This window comes from Tupaia chinensis, unplaced genomic scaffold, assembly GCF_000334495.1.
Source record: "Tupaia chinensis unplaced genomic scaffold, TupChi_1.0 Scaffold000542_1, whole genome shotgun sequence".
In the NCBI taxonomy this organism is placed as follows: Eukaryota; Metazoa; Chordata; class Mammalia; order Scandentia; family Tupaiidae; genus Tupaia; species Tupaia belangeri.
The window spans coordinates 3,351,742-3,362,164 of NW_006160055.1; the positions used below are offsets into that span (position 1 = coordinate 3,351,742).

Genomic DNA, 10,423 nt, shown 5'->3' on the forward strand with positions numbered 1-10,423 from the left:
ATAGAAATCACAGATATTTTTATAGCACACTGAAGTAGTTGTAAATATCTTCGAATACCATTTACCCTCATCACTCTTTTGGAATTATGAAAGTCATTAAACTTGCCACTATGTCTCATTACTTAAGTATTAATAAACACATATATACTCCATTTGGTGTCCTACGATTTTGAGAACTATTGGTTTGTCAGGAAAGTTATACATATTTCATCTCTAACCCCCTCACAAAACCAAGGACTCTGAGGCAGGGCTGGTCAATGGCCACAGCCCAGCTCTCCCAATCCCAGAGTTCTCCCTTTCAGTAAGCACACAGGCAGTTTCCACCTCTCCAACAGAACCCAGTTCCATCTCCAATCTCCTGGTGAAACCAGGGACCCTGAGGCAGGGCCAGTCACTGGGCACAGCCCAACCCCAGAGCTCTCCCTTTCAGAAAGTACTGTGAGGCTCCCTTGGATCCTCCTCTTACTGAACTACCTGTGAAAAAGGAGATAACATTCTTCAGACACCAGAATAGAAGACTTCTCCTGTGGAGAGCACATTGCCAAAAATAGCGGAAGAGAGACTTCAGCACGAAACTGATCACAGCAAAAGAGAAGCACACTTACTCCAAGTCAAAGAAACATTCTCCAAAAAGGTATCCAAAATTGAATAGATATCCCAATGGCTAGAATTAGAAGACAAGCCTCAGGTCTGAATAAACCAGAAAATAAGTCTCCATCAAAAGAACACAATAAATCCCTCCTATCTCTCGAAAAAATAGATGAAATTACCAAAATGTCAGAGAAAGAATTTAAAACATTCATGGTGACAAAATTCAATGAACTGGAACAGAAAAAAGACATCAAACTACAGGAGATTAGGAAGTCCTTCCACGATATGAAAGAAAAAATGGACACTGTAAAAAAGAATCAGATAAAACTATTAGAGACGAAATCTGTAATATAGGAAATCAAAAACTCTCTATAAAATATTAAAAGTTGACTATACCATACTAAAGATTGGATCTCCAACATAGAAGATAAAAACTCTGACCTAGAAAGAAAACATCAAAAAGATAGAGAAAACAACCAAAAAAACATGAGGATAATACACGAGAAATACTAGATTCCATTAAACATCCAAATATTCAAATAATTGGTATCCCAGAAGGTGAAGAAACTAATAAGGACATGGAAAATTTATTACATGAAATCCTGGAAGAAAACTTCCCAAAGTCTAGAGAAGCACTCAAACATTCAGATCTAAGAAATACACAGGACCCCAGCTAGAATAAACCCAAGAAGATCTTGCCCAAGATACACCTTACCCAGACTGGCCAAGACCACAGATAAAGACATGATACTAAAATTGGCAAGGGAGAAATGACAAGTGACCTACAAAGGTCATCCCATCAGGCTAACACCGGACCTTTCAATGGAAGCAATGCAAGCAAGGAAAAAATGGGAAGACATATTGACAGTGTTCAGAGAGAAACAATTTTAACCAAGATTATTATATCCAGCAAGATTATACTTCATGTGGGAAAAAAAAGATTAAAATCTTCTCAGACAAACAAAACCTGAAAGAATTTGCCAACGCCAGAGCAGCTCTTCAAAAAGCTCTGAAGAGAGTGCTGTTCCAGGAAAACTAAAGAATGAACAGCCAGGGATAAAGTAGTAAAAGATAACCAAGACAATGGCCAACTTACAGGTAGGATCGAGTCCGGAAATACTGATAATAACATTGAATGTTAATGGATTAAATTATCCAATCAAGAGAAATAGACTGGCAGATAAGAAAACAGAAAACCTCTATCAGTTCCCTACAAGAAACACATCTCATGGATAAAGACATACACAGACTAAAAGTGAAGGACTGGAAAAAGATATTCCATGCAAATAGAAACCAAAAAAAAAGCTGGAGTCGTGATACTAATTTCTGACAAAATAGACTTTAAGACAAAAACTGTTAGAAGAAACAAAGGGCACTATATTGTAGTAAAAAGGTTAATCTATCAAGAAGATATAATGCTTATAAATATCTATGTACCTAACCCAGGAGCACCCAAATACGTGAAGGAAAGACTGCTAGATCTAAAAGAAGAAACAGACTGCAACACAGTAATTGTTGGGGACCTCAACACCTCACTATCTCCTCTGGACAGATAATCTAGACAAAAACTAAGAAAAGAAATAAAGAATCTAAATGAAGTCACAAAACAAATGGACCTAACAGACATCTATAGAACTTTCCACCCAAAAACCACGAGATATACATTTTTCTCACTTCCACATGGAAATTTTTAGAAGATTGACCACACAATAGGGCATAAGGCAAGCCGCTACAGATTCAAAGGCATAGAAACTATATTCAACATCTTCTCCAACCATGATGGAATTAAACTTGATTTTAATTTCAAGAGAAATTCTCAAAAACATACAAATAAACGGAAACTAAATAACCTGCTCCTGAATGACTTCAAAACTACTGAAGAAATAAATACTGAAATCAAAAGAGATATGGAAGCCAATGACAATGAGGACATGAGTCTCCATAATCTTTGGGACACTGCTAAAGTTCGCTGTAGTCCAAGTCCCAGACTCAGCGGCTTAAAACTCACACAGGGCACAGACCAGAAGTTAGCGTAATGGCTATGTTGCTGGACTCCCATGGAGTCGACTGCGGTTAGCATACCGGAGGCTTAAAACTTACGCCGGGTGCTTGTGCGTGCGTGCCCAAGAGCCCAATAGGAGAATAGAGGAGAAGGGATTGCGGTGTGGCCATCCCCCCCGGGGGTGATTTCTCACTTTCTATCTCTCTGTCTCTCTCTGTCTGTCTGGCGAGCGCACGCGCCCTATAGCAAAAACCTCTCAAAAAACAAAAACAAAAACAAAAACAAAAAAAGGTGAAATAAGAAACAATGATAATCCAAATTCTCAAGAAAGTGGTGGAGAGGGAATAGAAAGACCACTTAAAAGTGTGCAACTTTCCCTCTTAAGGCTGATCAGATAATCCTGGGTCATAGAGTGTGTGCCTGAGACGGAACCAGGGACAATGAGTCATCCAAAGCCAGAGCTGCGAACAGGAAGCTAGGACTATTCTGTGGCCTGTTGACTCTGCTATTACTGTACCTTCTTGTGTGATCTTGGACAAGTGACACAACTTCTTGTGCTTAGCTTTCCCATTTTCTTGGCCTCACATTCCATTTGGCTGGCCCAAGATAAACAGCTTGCTGAAACAGAAACAGCATGGATGATTTTTTAAAAGGAAAGACAATGCCAACGATTTGCTTCCAGGCCTTCTATGATGGCCCCACTCCTAGCCACAGTCCCCACCCTTTGTCCTACGTTTATTCCTGGTTTCGCTCTTAGCTCAACCTGCCATATGTTCTTGGTCCACTGTTTGCAGCAGTTAAGAACCTACCTCTACTTCAAAAGGCCATTCTGTATGTGGCACTAAAGAAGGAACATCTATCTTTGCTGTCCTAGTCATCCCAGCACCACTGTTTTTTCCACTGGGACCTTCATTTCCCTCCCAGTAAAACTCACCATCAGACCATGCATTTATATTGGTGTTCAGCTCTATGTCTCTAAATCTGAAAAACTTAAGAACTCTAAATAAAAAAGTTCTCATTCACTTCGCAAGAATAAATGCCTTATAATTGCTAACTACCAATGCAAAAGAGATTTGATGTTATGATTAATAAAAATATATTATTTTGGAAGTAAAATACAAAATAAATGAAGAATATATATGAGAACTCCCACAGAGCTGTAGACCTCTGTTTGAGAACATTAGTGAACACGGTCAATACCTCCGTGTTAGTCTTTCAACAGTTACTTGAATTTTTGTAAAGATCAAAGTTGTAAGTAAATAGAATGAAGCATTGATGATGGAATTTCAGGCATTACGAAGTAAACAGGGAGAAACCATGGCAACCTGGAGTCCTTTTGGGCAATACTGGAATTAGAGGATGTTGTTAATTACTAATTATGTCAATTCCTAAAGACTTGCTAGCTTCATCTCAGAGAGAGCAGCAAATGGCAGAAGACGACGGTGCAGCGGCAAGGCCTGGAGGCCCTGGGGTTCCTGGGATAGGAGGCCACGGTGGCTTCCATGGAGGGCTCAGTAGCCCCCATGGTCCAGGCCGGGCTGTGGCTGGGGCCAGGGCTGCAGCCGCGGAGCTCGCGGAGGCAAGGTCAAGGACAGGGAGTGGATCCTGTTCACCAAACTGGGCCACCTGGTCAAAGACATGAAGATCAAATCTCTGGAGGAGATATCTCTTCTCCCTGCCCATCAAGGAGTCTGAGATCATCGACTTCTTCCTAGGAGCATCTCTCAAGGATGAGGTTCTAAAGACCATGCCTGTGCAGAAGCAGACTCACACTGGCCAGCAGACCAAGTTCAAGGCATTTGTCACCATCGGGGACTACAATAGCCATGTTGGTTTGGGTGTGAAGTGCTCCAAGGAGGTGGCCACTGCCATTCGAGGGGTCATCATCCTGACCAAACTCTCCATTGTCCCAGTGTGGAGAGGCTACTGGGGGCACAAGATCAGCAAGCGCCACACTGTCCCTTGCAAGGTGACTGGCGCTGTGACTCTGTGCTGGCGTACCTCATTCCTGCCCCCGGAGGCACTGGCATTGTCTCTGCTCCTGTGCCCAAGAAGCTCCTGATGATGGCCATCATCGATGACTGCTACACCTCAGCCCGGGGCTGCCCTGTCACCCTGGGCAACTTCACCAAGGCCACCTTTAATGCCATCTCCAAGACCTACAGCTATCTGACCCCTGAGCTCTGGAAAGAGATTATATTCACCAAGTCTCCCTATTAGAATTCATTGACCATCTCGTCAAGACCCACACCACAGTCTCCGTGCAGAAGACCCAGGATCCAACTGTGGCCACAACATAGGGCTTTCATACAGCAAGAATAAAGTGAATTAAGCCTGGGGGAAAAAAAAAAATAAGACTTGCTAAACTTTTTTTTTCCTAGAGAGAAATGTTTGCTTTAGGGTACATGTGCTCACCAAAGAGACAGAGACTGAGAAACAGAGAGCAAGAAATCATCCCCCAGGAAGAATGGCCACAACCCAAACCTTTATCCTGCATTCCTCTCTTAAGATTTTGGGTACACATGTGCATGCATCTGGCATGAGTTTTAAGCTGCTAGGTCCAGGACTTGAACCTGGTCAACTACATGGGAGTCCAGTGACATAACTATTATGCCATCGCTAGTCCCAACTTGCTAAATTTTCTAATTAAAGTAACTCAAGGTAACTTTAAAATAAGTTTATCATATTGAATTGAAAAAAAAATTAAGGGCCTCTTTAGCTCCCCTAAGATCATGAAAACTATAATTTCTGTTCTTTAAAGGCAAAAGCAAATTTAGGTTGGTCATCAAGATACTAGGTGTGCCAGTCTGATACTCAAATTATTTTTAAAGATAATTTTCAGGGCCCAGCAGTTGGCATAATGGCTATGTTACTGGACTCCCATGTAGTTGACTGTGGTTTGAGTCCCAGACTCGATGGCTTAAACTCACGCCGGGCATGTGTACGTGCATGCCCAAGATCCCTAGAGGAGAATGGAGGAGAAGGGATTGTGGCATGGCCATCCCCCCCTTGGGGGTGATTTCTTGCTTTCTGTCTCTCTATCTGTATCTGTCTTTCTGGCAACTGCACGTGCCCTATAGCAAAAACCTCTCAAAAAAAAAAAAAAGTCATTTTCAGATTATTCATGGAATCTTTGAGAAAGACCTCTGAAAATATTAGTTGGAAATTAATACTCTCATCTACTGCCCACCTTTAAAACCACTTAGTGATTTCTCCTGGAATAATCTTGGTCATTGAGTTTTCCAACATGCATTTCAGCAGAGCTAAAATGGATTTTCTACAATACGAGCCTGCTTTCCTTACATTTACTTTTCTTTTCCCATTGTAAGCATAAAATCACTCTCTTCCCCATCACACTAAAATTTTTTTTTCAGAGATTTTATTTTTCTATAGGATGCTTGCATTCACCAGAGAGACAGAGAGAATCAAACTAATTTTTAATCATTGGATTTCAACCTGCAGGCCAGGCAGAGGAAAATGTAGGGTTGAGGTAAAGCTCTTCTAATCATGGCAAAGAGAAGAAAGGCCAGAAGCAGAGAAACAATGGTTATCAGGCTAAAACCCACCATAATGACCTACCTAAATGCATAGCCCCTGAGCTCTGGGACCCACACTTACCTACTGACCTTGTGCAGAGGATTTCTGTACTCATTCACACCCAGTTATATTTCTTCTCAAATCCTGCCCCCCTAACTATAGCTTTTTATATAACTGAAAATATTAGACAGGCAGCCAAGTCAAAGCCAATTTATTTATCCCATTCATTGGCAGATGGACATAAACCAGTAGGTACAAGGGAAGAGATCACTGCACAGGCAAGAGTCATGTATGGTTTTTAAGAGCCTGAATTGTACTTTCTCCTCACATCCCAAACCAAAGCAGAGGCTGGCTCTCAAGTGTTCTGCTGAAAAATAGTAATGGCCTCCACCCTGTCGCCAATCTACTAGGCAGCTAAGACTTCTGGGTAGCTGGCCAGTAATGCCCAGTCCACGTTGAAGGCTGGAAAGGCATAGGAAACTTGGTCTCCCACAGATCAGATACACAGGGCCATCTTGGAAAGCCACAGATAGGCACACTTTTATTACTGAAACATCTACTATCCCCCATGGTATCAGCATGAAGTTGATACCAGAATTTGGGCGTCAGTGAGCCCATGAGTTCATTCCTTGGATGATTTATCTTGCTTACCAGAACCACTTCACATTTGAAATCAGTTATGTTGGGTACTAAAAGAACCTATTTGTGATCTTCACAAATTTGGGTTTTGAAAATGTTTTAGATTCCACAAATTGCCTTAAAAATGCCATACTGACACTCACACATTTTTTTCCTCCAAGCACCCTGAAAAGTAAAGAATTTTTTTCTACCCAATAATTCCTTACTTATAAGCAGTACATTCAATGACACTTCAATCTACCTATTTTGCATTCATTTAGATTTATTACTTTCAACACGTCAAAACAGAATCTTGTGGGAGTCAGAACATCAAAGAAACGTTTACTCTTGTAAGTTTTTTAGGCTTGAATTAAGTTGTGCCAAAGGTAAACTAATTTGAACTCTTAAAGCTTTCCTTCGGAACACAGTAAAACTCTACTTTCTCCTCTTAGTTCAGGGAACTGTTTATTGTCTTTAAAGCTCATTCTCTCCCCCTGCCTTATTCCCCCTCCCCATAAAACACAAATGTGTATGTATTAAGAATTGATATCACAGGAAAGAGAAGTCTTAGAAAATGGTGGAGAAGGTTTTGCAGCATGGCCATCCCCCCAGGGGGTGATTTCTTGCTTTCTGTCTTCTGTCTCTTTCTGTCTTTCTGGTGAGCACATGGGCCCTATAATAAAAAAGAAAAAAATAAATAAATAAATAAAAAACTCTCAAAATAAATAAATAAATATAAAAGAAGGGACAGACTATCTGATTGTCTTGTTTTTAATGTTGTTGAGACTGATCAGCTGGTTCAGAAGTCAGCCTGATTCATTTTGTATAAAGTTTTCCATTTCCCCTTCACCTGATGATTTCAAGGACCCTAGATAAGAGCCAGAAGATGTCACAGTGGTAATGTGATGCACCATGAGGCTGATCCATATGGAAAGGTTCTGGGCTTGCATCTAGAGATGTCCCTGAGTACATGGGGCACTCACATGCCCATGATCCAGGGCTGGCTGAGTCTGGATCATAGCATTGAGGATCCTGTTGCAGGCATCTGTCTCTCTGTCTCTGACTATCTGTTTCTCTCATTTCTGGAAGGAAGAAATACATAAATTCTATTAATAAATAAAGAAAGAAACCTTAAGCATTGCCTCTATTCATTATTTCCTGAGGAACTGCAAAATTAAATTGCTGTTTGTATTATTTCTTTTCTATTCACTGGGTGTAACTCTTCTAAAAATGTCTTTTTCTTATCAATTATTTAATTATCCTGAAATATAGTGTATACAAGAAATACAGGATAAATGCTTACTCTTTTATTTTTTTCCTTTTGCCTTAGTAATTTTCAGAATGGGTTGGAGTTCTAAAAGCTTCCAAAGACCAAAGTTTTGTTTGTTTGGGGTGTATCATTAAAAACTCATGGAATTTAAAACAATTTAAGGTATTTCTGTTATTTTCAATTATTATCTTTATAATATTTGAATTATCCCAACTTTGGCTGGTTGGGACAATTCAAATTATTCCCAAATTATACCCTGTGTCCTTTTGACACAACCCTGTAATCTTTGGTAGCTTTCTTAACTTCCATCATGTGATCCATGATTGAGAATATATTTCCCAGCCCTTAGAATTAGCCATTTCTCTAAGGAGTTGATTTATTTGAGTGGAAAAGAGTACAGAGAGAGCAAAATATGAGCTCAAGGTGGGGTCATTAGGTCAGGTGTCAGGAAACAATACCCCAAAGACTGGCGCTTTGACATGCTGACCTGGGGGAGCAACCTCAGAGCCAGTGCCTCTCTGTGACCTTTTCCCTGCCCCCTCCTCTCAATTATTCTGATCCTTTTTCTCTCCAGAAGTGCAGGGAAGGACTTTGCTCTGATAGTCCATTATCAGCCTGTAGACCAAACTCACCAAACAAGACAACAATTGCTTTGATTCTCTTCCTGGTGTTTTATCAACTAAGCTTTTAACACAGAAAGGATGACTGAGGAAAGTCAACGCACTTGGACAGAGTTTGTCACCAACTATTGTCTGTTTCTCAGGTCCATCCAGCTCCCAGGGAGAATCATTTATTCACCGTTGTTTGAGCATGGGACCCCTTCTGGTATATTTAGACAAAGGTCAATCAAGTTTACCAGTAATCACTTATTGTTTATATATGTCTTAAATTATTGTTATAAAAACTTACTAAAAGGGGGGCCAACCGATGGCATGGTGGTTGGAACACTGGCTGACTGCATTTGAGTCCTGGACCTGGCAGCTTGCTTTCTCACTTCTCTCTCTGTCTCTGGAGAATGCACATGTCCTATAGCAAATTAAAATAATAATAGTAATAAATTAAATTAATCATTTTTTAATGATTAAGGGATCTATCTAAGCCTTCTTCCAAGATTGTATGATTTTATTTTTTATTGGAGACTGCTAATTTGTTTGGAATTCATTCTATATATGGTGGAAGGAATAGGTCCAATCATATCTTTTAATATAATTATCCAGTAGTCCACCAAAAAGGGTTTTTTCCCTATTTATTTGGAAAGTCACAGTTATCATTTGGTTGTATACTGAGTACTCTCATATACTAAATTTCCATATGCATCAAGTATATTCCTAGATTTTCTATTCTCTTCCAATGGTATATCTGACTGGTTTGAACTTGTTTTCTGTCTTCCTTAACTTTTTTCTTTCTGTCACACTCACTAATGAGTCACAATTTTTTTTAAGATAGGAAGTATATAAACACAGAGAAGAGAGAGAGAAAGAGAGGCCATGACAATCCTCAGGCTAAATAATTGTCTTATCAACATAAATCTTTTAAATGATAGCATTGATGATTGTTTTTGACACAAAATCATCCTCATTTAAAAAGCAGAACTACTGATAAATTATGCTACCCATGGCTTTTTGGGTTTTGTTTTCTTCCTGTTTTTTAAAATATTATCTCACTGTATTGCAATCTTCTTGCCTCAGCCTTCCAGCATGATTAGTAGGGGCTGCCTTGCTCAGCTCTTTTTAGACAGGGCTTCACTTTGCTGTCTATGCCAGTCTTGAGCTCATTATCTTCCTGCCTCAACCTCCTCATCGCTGGGGTAATAGGCACACACCACCATGTTGGTCTCTTACAGTATTTCCTTATACAAAATAAGGGTCCAAAGGGGCTAGCAGATTTCACAGTGATTACATTGCTGGACTCCCACACGGCCGACTGCAGTTCAAGTCCGGGACCCGGTGGCTTAAAACTCACATTGGGCCCATATGTGTGCATGCCTAAGATCCCAGGAAGGGAATGGAAGAAAATGAATTGCAGCACAGTCTTCTCTTGGGGAAAGGGGTGATTTTTCACTTTCCCTCTCACTGTCTCTGTCTCTTTTTCTCTTCGGTGAATGCACTCACTCTAAGGGAAAAAAAAAAACCCTCTAAGTAAATAAATAAATATGAAGGGCCCCAAAACATAAATTAAGCTTTGATTAAAATTACTTTTTGTTTTTTAAAGGTTTGCCATAGGGCACGTGTGCTTGCCAGAGAGAGACAGAGAAAGATGATGAGAGAGAAAGTTAGAAATCATCCTATAGAAGGTCATTTCTCAGCATAATAAAAGCCATTTATGAAAAACCTATAGCTAACATTATATTGAATGGTAAATACTTAAAAGCTTTTTCACTAAAACCTGGTACTCGACAAGGCTGC

General features: G+C 40.0%; 1 pseudogene; it reads left to right on the forward strand.

Annotated features, from left to right (window-relative positions):
• Window positions 1-4,019: 4,019 nt before the first annotated feature.
• On the forward strand, window positions 4,020-4,893 carry LOC102479354 (40S ribosomal protein S2 pseudogene; annotated as a pseudogene).
• The last annotated feature ends 5,530 nt before the right edge of the window (window positions 4,894-10,423 follow it).